Source organism: Ovis canadensis, chromosome 2, assembly GCF_042477335.2.
Source record: "Ovis canadensis isolate MfBH-ARS-UI-01 breed Bighorn chromosome 2, ARS-UI_OviCan_v2, whole genome shotgun sequence".
Classification (NCBI taxonomy): domain Eukaryota; kingdom Metazoa; phylum Chordata; class Mammalia; order Artiodactyla; family Bovidae; genus Ovis; species Ovis canadensis.
This window is the reverse complement of record NC_091246.1, coordinates 87,615,598-87,628,813: the sequence shown is the minus strand read 5'-3', so window position 1 is coordinate 87,628,813 and position 13,216 is coordinate 87,615,598. Positions and strand designations below refer to the sequence as shown.

The window sequence follows — 13,216 nt, the reverse complement described above, 5'->3', positions numbered from 1 at the left end:
CTGAGAGGAGGAATTACTGTTATTTCTTTCTATCATTTTTAATTGGAGGATAACTGCTTGACAATATTGTATTGGTTTCTGCCATACATCAAAATGAATCAGCCATAGGTATAAATATGTCCCATCCCTCTTGAAACTCCCTCTTATTTCCCACCCTATCCTACCCCTCCAGGTTGTCACAGAGCACTGGATTTGAGCTGCCTGCACCATAGAGCAAATTCCCACTGGCTATCTAATTTTACATATGATAAGGTACATGTTTCAATGCGACTCTCTCCATTTGTCCCACCCTCTCCTTCCCCCACTGTGCCCACAAGTCTGTTCTCTGTGTCTACATCTCCATTGCTGCTCTGTGGATAGGATCATTAGCACCTTCCTTCTGCGTTCCATATATATGTGTTAAAATTTGTAATCTGTCTTTCCCTTTCTGACTTACTTCACTCTGTATAACAGGCTCTTTCATCCACCTCATTAGAGTTATTGTTCAATGGGTATGGAATTTCAGTTTGGGAAGATGAAAAGTTCTAGAACTGAGTGATGGTTACACCATAACATATATGTACTTAATGCCAGTAAGCTATATAACTAAAAATAGTTATAATGCTATATTTTATGTATGTTTTACTACCACAACCACCACCACATCAACAACAAAAAAATAGGAGGTAGGAAAGTAACAGGCACAAGTAATTAACATAAGGAGCATACAGATGAAATGGGGTAAAGAAACACATACACACAAGTAAACATATGCTATGATGTTTGTTGTTGTTATTGATGGCTTTAGCTTCAGTTCAACCTGTAGTCTCTTTCTACCTGGACATGGATCAAGCCCCATGTGTTTACACCCCCTTGTTGTATCACTGAGCAAACTTTACATGGACTAAGCATACTATATTGTCAAGTCCAGTATGGTAAAGTACAGTGTGGTATAGTTTGGAATTAGATGGGGTAATATAACGGCTTTGGAGCACAATGGATCTGAATTTGGACACAAGCTCTTACTTACTGATCTTGTCCATGTTACTTCATCTATTATGCCTTGGTTTCTTCTTCTATAAAATGGTACCAGTCAAATCACACCTCCAAAAGCTGCTGTGAGGATTCACTGTAAGAAGGTAAATCTCTCAGAGTTTACTAATAGGAGCACCTCTTACTACTATTAACTGCAACAACTCTAGAGGTTGAAGAAATGAAAAAGGAAGAAACTGGATGCTAATATGTGTTTTTAAAATTACTCTCTACTGTTCTTTCAAAATCAAAAGTGGAACTCTTCATTTTACATTAAAAATAATTATTCAAATGACATAATTTGCCCTCTCAGAAGTTGCCTACAAAGGGAAAAAATACAATTATTCAATGTAAATGTCAAAAATTCAGAGAGAATTCACCATCACAAATACATTAGTTGTGCTCTTAGTCAGCTTACTAATCTTGCTGCTTCTCAGCATCCAACCAACTTATCTCCACATGCCATACACCTCTCCATGAGGAAGATAAGTCTTGACAGACCAGCTATAGTAACAGATCATTTACAGGAACATACTCCTTTATCAATACACACAACTGAGAACTGTCTGTCTCTATTTGTTTAAATAGGAGAAATAAAGGGTCTTCTGTACTAGATTTGGGGGTACAGATGGGGCTGATTTCCCATCAGTCCAGGAAGGGTTGATGGAAGAGGTGAGATGTGAGCTGTGAGTTAAAGAATGGCAGTCATACTTTGGAACAATAAAGGCAGGCTGCCAAATCTGCTCCCTGCCCTTTCCCAAATCGGAAGCAGACTTTGAAGGTTGGCCTGGGGTTTGAATCCAGGTGGGTCCTGATTCCAGTGCGGGTACCCTGCTAGACACATTCCTTCTGGCTGCAAACCAGAAACTTCTTTCTTACAGCCCTATGAAAATCTAGCTGGAATCCATTAAGACATGATTTGAACCCTGATGAACTTTTGGCTGAAGAAGAGAGAACGCTCATCCTTGCAGCGGAAGCTCATCTTGTCCTAGTAGAAAGAGAGTTTAGTGTGAAACAAGACAGAGGTTTCCACGGCTGGTCTATTAATATTAACTCTGAGCATCTCCAGTCCATTAGACTCAACCAACAATGGGTGGAAGATGCACCTCATAGTCCAGGGAACAGAAGGAAAGAAAAGTAAAGGTGTAACTGTTCTCCTATAGGCAGTAGCAAAATCATATCTATTTCCTAATCAGGAAGATATCTCTTATGCATAAGTTCACACTTCAGTACCCTGTTACTATTACAAATAATCCTAAAGATGGAAGAATATTAATATGACTTGCAAAACTAATGCCTTATTAATAAATTATGTCCCATTGCTATTCTCAGAGTGAATCTCTAAACAACTAAAATGCTGGACTGTTAAAAAAGTTCTAAGAGTTTTCGGTCTTTTACTATATTTCACAGAAGCTACACAGACTCATTCAAATCTTCTTTTTGTAGATGGAAGCCCTGATTTATATATAAACATATAAGAAAATGTGTGTGTGTATGTGTGTACTCAGTCATGGCCAACTCTTTGCAACCCCATGGACTGTAGCCTGCCAGGCTCCTCTGTCCATGGGATTTTCCAGGCAAGAATATTGAAATGGGTTTCCATTTCCTACTCAAGCAGATCTTCCTGACCTAGGGATCAAACCCATGTCTCTTGTGTTTCCTGCATTGGCAGGCAGTTTCTTTACCGCTGCACCACTTGGGAAGCCCATATAAGAAAATAAAAACTGACAATATCCACAGTTAGGTAGAGCATCCCTAAGACATTCCCAGTGGCCATGGCTGTGTTAGTTGCCCCATCCCCCAGGTATACCTCATCAGTGCCACAGCAGAGACATGTAGACAAAGTCAGATAGTCATCCCCTAGAATTTAAAAACTGACTGGAGACAGGAGACAGGATATGGCTGGAGCTAAGTTAAGTTAACCTTTTGCCAGATAGATGCACATGTGTGGCCAAGGACTCAAACCTGCCCAGGTTCCTATGCTTTAAGAGCCAGTTCCTCAAGCTTGCTCTATGCTTCTGCTCACCCACTGTCATTTTTTCATTCCTATTTTTTAAACAGCTTTTTATTTTGTATTGGGATATAGCCAATTGACGAACAATGTTATGACAGATTCAGATGAAGAGTGAAGGGACTCAGCCATACATATGCATGTAACTATTTCAATAAGTTTATGTTCCTGTCACTGACCTTTATCCTTTCAATAATCCTCTCCTTTTAATACAGATTGAAAAAAGTGTTTCTATTGCTTGTTACCAAAAGAATCTTAACATCAAGCATATGTATTTTGCCCGGAGGAGCATTTATTTTCCCACCCTGGAGCTAATAATTATATGTAGAAGGAAACTTAGAGATGTATATATTTTCAGTGTTTTTAAAGGGAAAAGTGAAAAACCAAAGAAGTTATTTTAAGGTTTTGAGAAATCCAGAATAAAAAAACAAGTGATGGAGAATAATAACAAAGGAAAGCAACAGAAAATCTGCAGTATTCTGGATTTGAAGAGCAGTAGGCTTTAAAGATAGTACAAGACTGGAAAGAAAGGAAAGGAAGATAATATATCATTCTGAGAATAAGTAATTTCACTTTTTTCCTTTAAAAGAAACCATCTATATGGATTATGATATTGTATTTTCATATCTTAAAATTTTAAAAAATTTGAGTAGCTGCTCCTCTTTTAAAAAAATTATTTTTTATTGAAGGATAATTGCTTTACTGAATTTTGTTGTTTTCTGCCAAACCTCAACATGAATCAGCCATAGGTATACATATATCCATATATTGTCACCCTGCTTATTTAACTTCCATGCAGAGTACATCACGAGAAATGCTGAGCTGGAAGAAGCACAAGCTGGAATCAAGATTGCTGGGAGAAAGATCAATAGCCTCGGATATGCAGATGACACCACCCTTATGGCAGAAAGGGAAGAGGAACTAAAAAGCCTCTTGATGAAAGTGAAAGAGAAGACTGAAAAAGTTGGCTTAAAGCTCAACATTCAGAAAACGAAGATCATGGCATTTGGTCGCATCTCTTCATGGGAAATAGATGGGGAAACAGTGGAAACAGAGTCAGACTTTATTTTGGGGGGCTCCAAAATCACTGCAGATGGTGACCGCAGCCATGAAATTAAAAGACGCTTACTCCTTGGAAGGAAAGTTATGACCAACCTAGATAGCATATTCAAAAGCAGAGACATTACTTTGCCAACAAGGGTCCATCTAGTCAAGGCTATGGTTTTTCCAGTGGTCATGCATGGATGTGAGAGTTGGACTGTGAAGAAAGCTGAGCACAGAAGAATTGATGCTTTTGAACTGTGGTGTTGGAGAAGACTCTTGAGAGTCCCTTGGACTGCAAGGAGATCCAACCAGTCCATTCTGAAGGAGATCAGCCCTGGGTGTTCTTTGGAAGGAATGATGCTGAAGCTGAAACTCCAGTACTTTGGCCACCTCATGAGAAGAGTTGACTCATTGGAAAAGACTTCGATGCTGGGAGGGATTGGGGGCAGGAGGAAAAGGGGACGACAGAGGATGAGATGGCTGGGTGGCATCACTGACTCGATGAATGTGAGTTTGAGTGAACTCCGGGAGATGGTGATGGACAGGGAGGCCTGGCGTGCTGCGATTCATGGGGATGCAAAGAGTCAGACACGACTGAATGAATGACTGAACTGAACTGAACTGAACTGATACATATATCCTCTCCCTTTTGAAACTTCCTCCCATCTCCCTCCCTATCCCACCACTCTACGTTGTTACAGAACCCCTGTTTGAGTTTCCTGAGCCATACAGCAAATTCCTGTTGGCTATCTATTTTACATATGGTAATGTAAGTTTCCATGTTACTCTTTCCATACATCTCACCTGCTCCTCTCCTCTCCCCATGTCCGTAAGTCTATTCTCTATGTCTGTTTCTCCATTGCTGCCCTGCAAAAAAATTCTTCAGTACCATTTTTCTAGATTCTGTATATATGCATTAGAATATGATATTTATCTTTCTCTTTCTGACCCCCTTCACTCTGTATAATAGGTCTAGGTCACCCACCTCATTAGAACTGACTCAAATGCATTCCTTTCTATGGCTGAGTAATATTTCACTGTGTGTATGTACCACAACTTCTTTATCCATTCATCTGTCGATGGACATCTAGGTTGCTTCCATGTTCTAGCTATTGTAAATAGTGCTGCAATGAACAGTGGGATACATGTGTCTTTTTCCATTTTGGTTTCCTCAGGGTATATGCCTAGGAGTGGGATTGCTGGGTCATATGGTAGTTTTATTCCTAGTTTTTTAGGGAATCTCCATACCATTTTCCATAGTGGCTGTACCAATTTATATTCCCACCAACACTGCAAGAGCATCCCTTTTCTCCACATGCTTTCCAGCATTTACTGTTTGTAGACTTTTTGATGATGGCCATTCTGACCAGTGTGATGTGATATCTCACTATAGTTTTGATTTACATTTCTCTAATAATTAGAGAAGGAAATGGCAACCCACTGCAGTATTGTTGCCTGGAGAATCCCATGGACAGAGGAGCCTGGCAGGCTACTGTCCATGGGGTCCCAAGAGGCAGACACGACTAAGCGACTTTCACTTCTCTAATAATGAGCGATGTTGAGCATCTTTTCATATGTTTGTTAGCCATCTATATGGTTTCTTTAGAAAAATGTCTAAAGAAGAATTGATGCTTTTAAACTGTGGTGTTGGAGAACACGCTTGAGAGTCCCTTGGACTGCAAGGAGATCCAACCAGTGCATTCTAAAGGAGATCAGCCCTGGGTGTTCTTTGGAAGAAATGATGCTAAAGCTGAAACTCCAGTACTTTGGCCACCCATTGAATCTATTTGTTCCCGACCTTTTGATTGGGTTGTTTGTTTTTCTGGTATTGAATTGTATGAGTTGCTTGTATATTTTGGAAATTAATCCTTTGTCAGTTGTTTCATTTGCTATTATTTTCTCCCATTCTGAAGGTTGTCTTTTCACCTTGCTTGTATATCCTTTGCTGTGCAAAAGCTTTTAAGTTTAATCAGGTCCCACTTGTTTACTTTTGTTTTTATTTCCATTACTTTAGGAGGTGGGTCACAGAGGATATTGCTTTGATTTATGACATTGGTGTTCTGCCTATGTTTTCCTCTAAGAGTTTTATAGTTTCTGGTCTTACATTCAGGTCTTTAATCCATTTTGAGCTTATCTTTGTGTATGGTGTTAGGAAGTGTTCTAATTTCATTCTTTTACATGTAGCTGTCCAGTTTTTCCAGCACCATTGTTTTGAAGAGGCTGTCTTTGCCTCATTGTATATTCCTGCATCCTTTGTCAAAAATAAGGTACCCATAAATGCATGAGTTTCTAACTTGTTCCATTGGACTATATTTCTGTTTTGGGGCCAGCACCGTACTGTTTCATGAGTGTAGCTTTGTATTATAGTTTTAAGTCAGGAAAGATTGAGTCCCCCAGCTCCATTCTTCTTTCTCAAGACTGCTTTGGCTATTCAGGGTCTTTCACGTTTCCATATGAAATGCGAAATTTTTTGTTCTAGTTCTGTGAAAAATATCATTGGTAATTTGATAGGGATCACATTGAATCTATGGATTGCATTGGGTGGTATAGTCATTTTCACAATACTGATTCTTCCTACCCAGGAACATGAAATATCTCTCCATCTGTTTATGTTGTGTTTGATTTCTTTCATTAGTGTCTTATAATTTTTTGCATACAGTCCTTTTGTCTCCGTAGTTAAGTTTATTCCTAGATATTTAATTGTTTGTTGCAGTGGTGAATGGGATAGATTTTTCTGGTTCTTCATTGTTAGTATATAGAAATGCAAGTGATTTCTGTGTATTGATTTTGCATCCTGCAACTTTACTAAATTCACTGATTAGCTCTAGTAATTTTCTGATACTATCTTCAGAGTTTTTTATGTACTGTATGATATCATCTGCAGAGAGTGAGGGCTTTATTCTTCTTTTCCAATCTGGATTCCTTTTATTTCTTTTTCTTCCATGATTGCTGTAGCTAGAACTTCCAGAACTATGTTGAATAATAGTGGTGGAAGTGGACACCATTGTCTTGTTCCTGATCTTAGGGGGAATGCTTTCAGTTTTTCACCATTGATAATAAGGTTTCCTGTAGACTTATCATATATGGGCTTTACTATGCTGAGGTAGGTTCCTTCTATGCCCATTTTTGTAAGAGTTTTAATCATAAATGGATGTTGAATTTTGTCAAAGGCTTTTTCTGCATCTATTGAGATTATCATATGGTTTTTATCTTTTAATTTGTTAATATGGTATATCACATTGATTGATTTGTGTATATTGAAGAATCCTTGCATCCCTGGAATAAACCCCACTTGATCACGGTGTAGGAGTTTTTGATGTATTGCTGAATTCTGTTTGCTAAAATTTTGTTGAGGATTTTTGCATCTGTGTTCATCAGTGATATTGGCCTGTAGTCTTCTCTTCTGTTGTTGTCTTTGTCTGGTTTTGGTATCAGTGTGATGCTGGCCTTGTATAATTAATTTGGAAGTGTTCCTTCCTCTGCTATTTTCTGAAAGAGTTTTAAAGGGATAGGCATTAGCTCTTCTCTAAATGTTTGATAGAATTCTCCTTTGAAGCCAACTGGTCCTGGGCTTTTGTTTTTCGGAAGGTTTTGATCACAGATGCAATTTCAATGCTTGTAACTGGGTTGTTCATAATTTCTATTTCTTCCTGGGTCAGACTTGGAAGACTGAACTTTTCTAAGATTTTATCCATTTTTCCAGGTTATCCATTTTATTGCCATATACTTGTTCATAATAGTCTCTTATAATCCTTTGTATTTCTGTACTGTCTATTGTAACCTCTCCTTTTTCATTTCTAATTTTGCTGATCTGATTCTTCTCTCTTTTGTTCTTGATGAATCTGGCTAAAAGTTTGTCAATTTTGTTTATCTTAAAGAACCAGCTTTTAGTTTTATTAATCTTTATAATTGTTTCTTTCATTTCTTTTTCATTTATTTTTGCTCTGATTTTTATGACTTCTTTCCTTCTACTAATTTTGGGCTTTTTTGGTTCTTCTTTTTCCAGTTGTTTTAGATATAAAGTTAGGTTGTCTAGTCGATGGTTTTCTTATTTCTTGAGGTAGGATTGTATTACTATAAACTTACCTCTTAGAACTGCTTTTGCTGCATCCCATAGGTTCTGAGTTGTCATATTCTCATTGCCATTTGTTTCCAGAAATTTTTAATTTCCCATTTGATTTCTTCAGTAACCTGTTGGTTATTTAGAAATGTGTTACCTAATCTCCATGTGTTTGTGTTTCTTACAGTTTTTTTCTATTGTAATTGATATCTCATCTTATAGCGTTGTGGTTGGAGAAGATGCTTGATAAAATTTAAACTTTCTTAAATTTACTGAGGTTTGCTCGGTGACCCAAGATGCGGTCTATCTTGGAGAATGTTCCATGTGTACTCGAGAAGAAGGTGTATTCTGCATTTGGATGGAATGTCCTGAATATACCAATGAGATCCATCTCATCTAATGTATCATTTAAGACTTGTGTTTCCTTATTAATTTTTTGTTTTAATGATTTGTCCACTGGTGTGAGTGGGGTGTTAAAGTCTCCTACTCTTATTGTGTTATTGTCAATTTCTCCTTTTATATCCGATAGTGTTTGTCTTACATATTGAGGTTCTCCTATGTTGAGTGCATAGATATTTAGAATCGTTATATCTTCCTCTTGGATTGATCCCTTGATCATTATGTAGTGTTTATTTTAAGGTCTATTTTGTCTGATATGAGGATTGATACTCCAGCTTTCTTTTGCTTCCCATTTGCATGGAATATATTTTTTCCATCCTCTCACTTTCAGTCTATATGTGTCTTGAGGTCTGAAGTGGGTTTCTTGTAGACAGCATATATATGGGTCTTGTTTTTTTATCCATTCAGCCAGTCTGTGGCTTTTGGTTGGAGCATTTAATCCATTTACATTTAAAGTAGTTCTTGTATATATGTTCCTATTGTCATTTTCTTAATTGTTTAGCATTGATTTTGTAGATCTTTTTTCTTCTCTTGCATTTTTAGACTATATAAGTTGCTTTAATATTTGTTGTAAAGCTGGTTTGGTGGTACTGAATTCTCTTAACTTTTGCTTGTCTGAAAAGCTTTTATTTCTCCATCAATTTTGAATGAGATCCTTCATGGGTACAGTAATATTGGTTGTAGATTTTTCCCTTGCAGTACTTTAAATATATCCTGCTATTCCATTCTGGCCTGCAGAGTTTCTGGAGAAAGAGCAGATGTTAAGCATATGGGGTTTCCCTTGTATGTTATCAGTTGCTTTTCCCCTGCTGCTTTTAATATTCTTTCTTTGTGTTTAGTCTTTGTTAGTTTGATTAGTATGTGTCTTGGCATGTTTCTCCTTGGGTTTATCCTGTATGGGACTCTTTGTGCCTCTTGGACTTGATTGACTTTTTCCTTTTCCATGTTGGGGAACTTTTCAATTATAATCTCTTCAAAAGTTTTCTCATATACTTTCTTTTTCTCTTTTTCTTCTGGGATCCCTATAATTCTAATGTTGGTGCATTTGATATTGTTCCAGAGGTGTCTGAGACTATCCTCAGTTCTTTTCATCCTGTTTACTTTATTCTGCTCTTCAGAACTTATTTCTACCATTTTATCTTCCAGCTCACTGATTCGTTCTTCTGTTTCAGATATTCTGCTATTGATTCCTTCTAGAGTAATTTTAGTTCTAGTAATTGTGTTGTTTGTCTCTGTATGTTTATTTAATTCTTCTAATCTCTGTTAATTGGTTCTTATATTTTCTCTATTTTGTTTTCAAGGTTTTTGATCATCTTTACTATCATTATTCTGAATTCTTTTTCAGGTGGTTTGCCTATTTCTTCTTCATTTATTTGGACTTCTGTGTTTCTAGTTTGTTCCTTCATTTGTACAATATTTCTCTGCCCTTTCATTATTTTTTTAAAAACTTATTGTGTTTCAGGTCTCTTTTTCCCAGGTGTCAAGGTTGAATTTTTTCTTCCTTTTGAATTCTGCCCTCCTAAAATTGGTCCAGTGGTTTGCGTAAGTTTTGTATATGGTGAGATTTGTGCTGAGTTTTTGTTTGTTTGTTTTTCCTCTGATGGGCAAGGCTGAGTGAGTTGATAATCCTGTGTGCTGATGATTGGGTTTGTATTTTTGTTTTGTTTGTTGTTTAGATGAGACGTCCTGCACAGGGTGCTACTCTTGGTTGGATGATGCTGGGTCTTGTATTTAAGTGATTTCCTTTGTGTGTTCTGACTATATGATACTCCCTAGGGTTAGTTCTCTGGTAGTTTAGGGTCTTAGAGTCAGTTTGCCCACACAAAAGGCTCAGGGCTTGATCTCTGTTCACGAATGAAGATTCTACAAGTGGTTTGTTTATGGCATTAAGTGAGATTAAAACAAACATCCAAAAAAGAGAAACCAAAGATGAACCCCAGACAAATAGCAGTCATGAAATCAGGCAAATAATGATTAAATTAATGGAATATACACATATACATATACACCCATAAGCAAAGTCAAAATAGTCCAACAAAAATAAAGTATAGCAGACTGACCTGGCAAAAAAAAAAGGAAATAAAAAAATTATATTTATCAGTTAAGAACAAAACTAACTAGAGCACAAACTGGAAAACAAAAGTAAAGCAAGGTGCCAAGTGGGGAACAAAGCAATGAAAACAAAACTAACAAATATGTTGAGAGGAAAGAAAAGCAAAAATAGATATTAAAAAAGTTAAATAGAGGTAGATAAAGAAGCTTTATCTACATTAAAGATTAACTACAAAGGGAAAAGAAGAGTAGGAAAAGCAAACAAAGGAATCAATGTTGAAAAATAATAATAGGTTTAAAAAATTAAAAATTATAAAAAAAGAGAAAAGAAAAAAACAAAAAAAGGAAAACTCCACAGAACTGCAAAAGCCCAACATAGAGGCAAAGGTTTTAACAACAATAGAAAATGTGACTGAGCATAAAAAACCCAAAAAGCTCAAAAGCTTAATTAGATTTCACAGTGCCAATAAAATCAACCACAACAGAAGGGAGGGGGGGAGAAAAAAAATCCAAAAGAATCTACAGAACAAGTCAAAACTTAAAAATAATAAATGTTTCACTTGAGTCACTGCTGTCAGAATCCTTTCCCTTGCTGGGAGTCATGGTCCACCTCATCTTCCTAGGATGCCCAACTCTGTGCTGATCTCTGGACCTAGGGTGGGGGCAGCTCAAATTCTAATCTGGTCCTACTCCTGTGTGTTCTTGCCTCCAATGTCCACAGCTATGAGAACTAGTGCATTTTCTTTTGTGTTTTCCGAAAGAAATTGGAAAAAAGACATTGGCGCTCTCAATGTCTTTATATATATATTCCATAGACACAGAGTCTGCCTAGTTGATTGTGTGGATTTAATCCACAGTTTGTACAGCTGGTGGGAAGGTTTTGGGTCTTATTCCTGAGCCACACCGCCCCTGGGTTTCAATTGTGGTTTTATTTCCACCTCTGCATGTGGATTATCCACTAAGGTTTGCTCCTGAGGCTGCCCTGGAGGACTTGGGTTTGTGAAGGCAGTGCAACACTTGGGTCACAGGGTTTCTGGCAGCACCAGGTACTCAGGGGAGTTGGTGGCTAGGGAAGCAGGAAATAAAGTGCTCAAGAAGGGTATGGCAACCAATATTGGCCAATATGCTCCAGTATTCTTGCCTGGAGAACCCCCCTGAGAGAGAAGCCTGGCAGGCCATAGTCTACAGGGTTGCAAAGAGTTGGACATGACCAAAGCAACCCTGTGCACACAGACATACGACTTTTTTTGTCTGTGGCAGCTCTGCCCTAGTGAGAGCTGAGTGTGAACGGTGCAGCTACTAGGCTTGAGGGGGCCCTGGTGGCACCAAGTATGCAGGGACATGGACTGCCTCTGCTGCAGAAGTTATGGCCCTATCAGAGTCTTTTTTTGAGCCTCTTGTAGCTGGCAATCAGAAGGCCTCTTTGGTCAGTCTTTCTCCATAGCTGCACTCATTCAGGCCCTTAGAGGGATCCCTTGCCTGGGGTCCTTCTGTTGTTTGGTGCATCAGGCACATACAGGGGGCCCCCTGGGTGGGGTCTTACCCTGTAGTTCTGCATTTCAGTCACTTAAAGGAGCACCCTGGGTGGGGCCCTACACTGTAGTTCAGTGCATCAGGTGTTTGATGGGCCAGCCTCTCTGTTGTTCAGCTGTCAATGCTGGCAGTAGGGGGAGACAGGCTATGGTGACAGATCCACCCCCTACATGTGACCAGTATCTTCTTGCTTCCATGGGTGCCTGGCTTTCCTCCACAGGCATTTCCCACCACAACCTCCTCCCTCACATCCCCTCGATCTGTCTCTAGAGTCAATAGCAGCCCTTGCCCTGGGATTGCTCCACAATCCCTAAACTACAGCTCCCAGCTGATGTGCCTTCCAGGTGTCCTGGGTCCCTGTCTGGGGTATGTATGGCTGTGGCAAGGACTGTCTGATTCTCATTCCATTTAGGCTGCCACAGATCATCTGTTTCACTCCCCGCCTTAAATGTTTCTTCTCTGATTCAGACAATTGCCCCGATGTAGGGATTGGACCTCTGCTTCAGTTCCCCCACCCACTGATGGCAGGTCCTGTCCCACTAACACTCCTGATTTTGCCCCTAGTTCCTTTGTCCTACCTAGTTTTGTGTGGTTCTATATATTCTTTTCTGCTGGTCAGGTACTCCTCTCTGCTCTCAGCTGGTGTTCTGCATGCACTTGTGTCAGAAGGCATATTCTTGATGTATCTGTGCAGAGAGGTGCACTCTACGTCCACCTACTCCTCTGCTGCTCCTTGTTGTTGTTCAGTTGCTAAGTTATGTCCAACTCTTAGTAATCCGATGGACTGCAACACACCAAGCTTCCCTGTCCTTCACTAACTCCTGGAGTTTGCTCAAACTTACGTTCATTGAGTCAGTGATGCCATCCAACCACCTTATCCTCTGTCACCCCCTTCTCCTCCTGCCTTCAATCTTTCCCAGGGTCTTTTCCAGTGAATTGGCTGTTCGCATCAGGTGGCCGACGTATTAGAGCTTCAGCATCAGTCCTTCCAATGAATATTCAGGTTTGATTTCCTTTAGGATTGATTGGTCTGATCTTCTTGAAGTCCAAGGGACTCTCAAGAGTCTTATCCAGCACAACAGTGCAAAAATATCAATTCTTTGGCA

General features: G+C 38.9%; 1 protein-coding gene across 3 annotated transcripts in view; it reads right to left on the bottom strand.

Moving 5' to 3' along the window:
* Window positions 1-13,216, bottom strand: part of ADAMTSL1 (ADAMTS like 1) — a 1,110,365-nt gene that overhangs the window by 336,176 nt on the left and 760,973 nt on the right. The window lies entirely within an intron of this gene.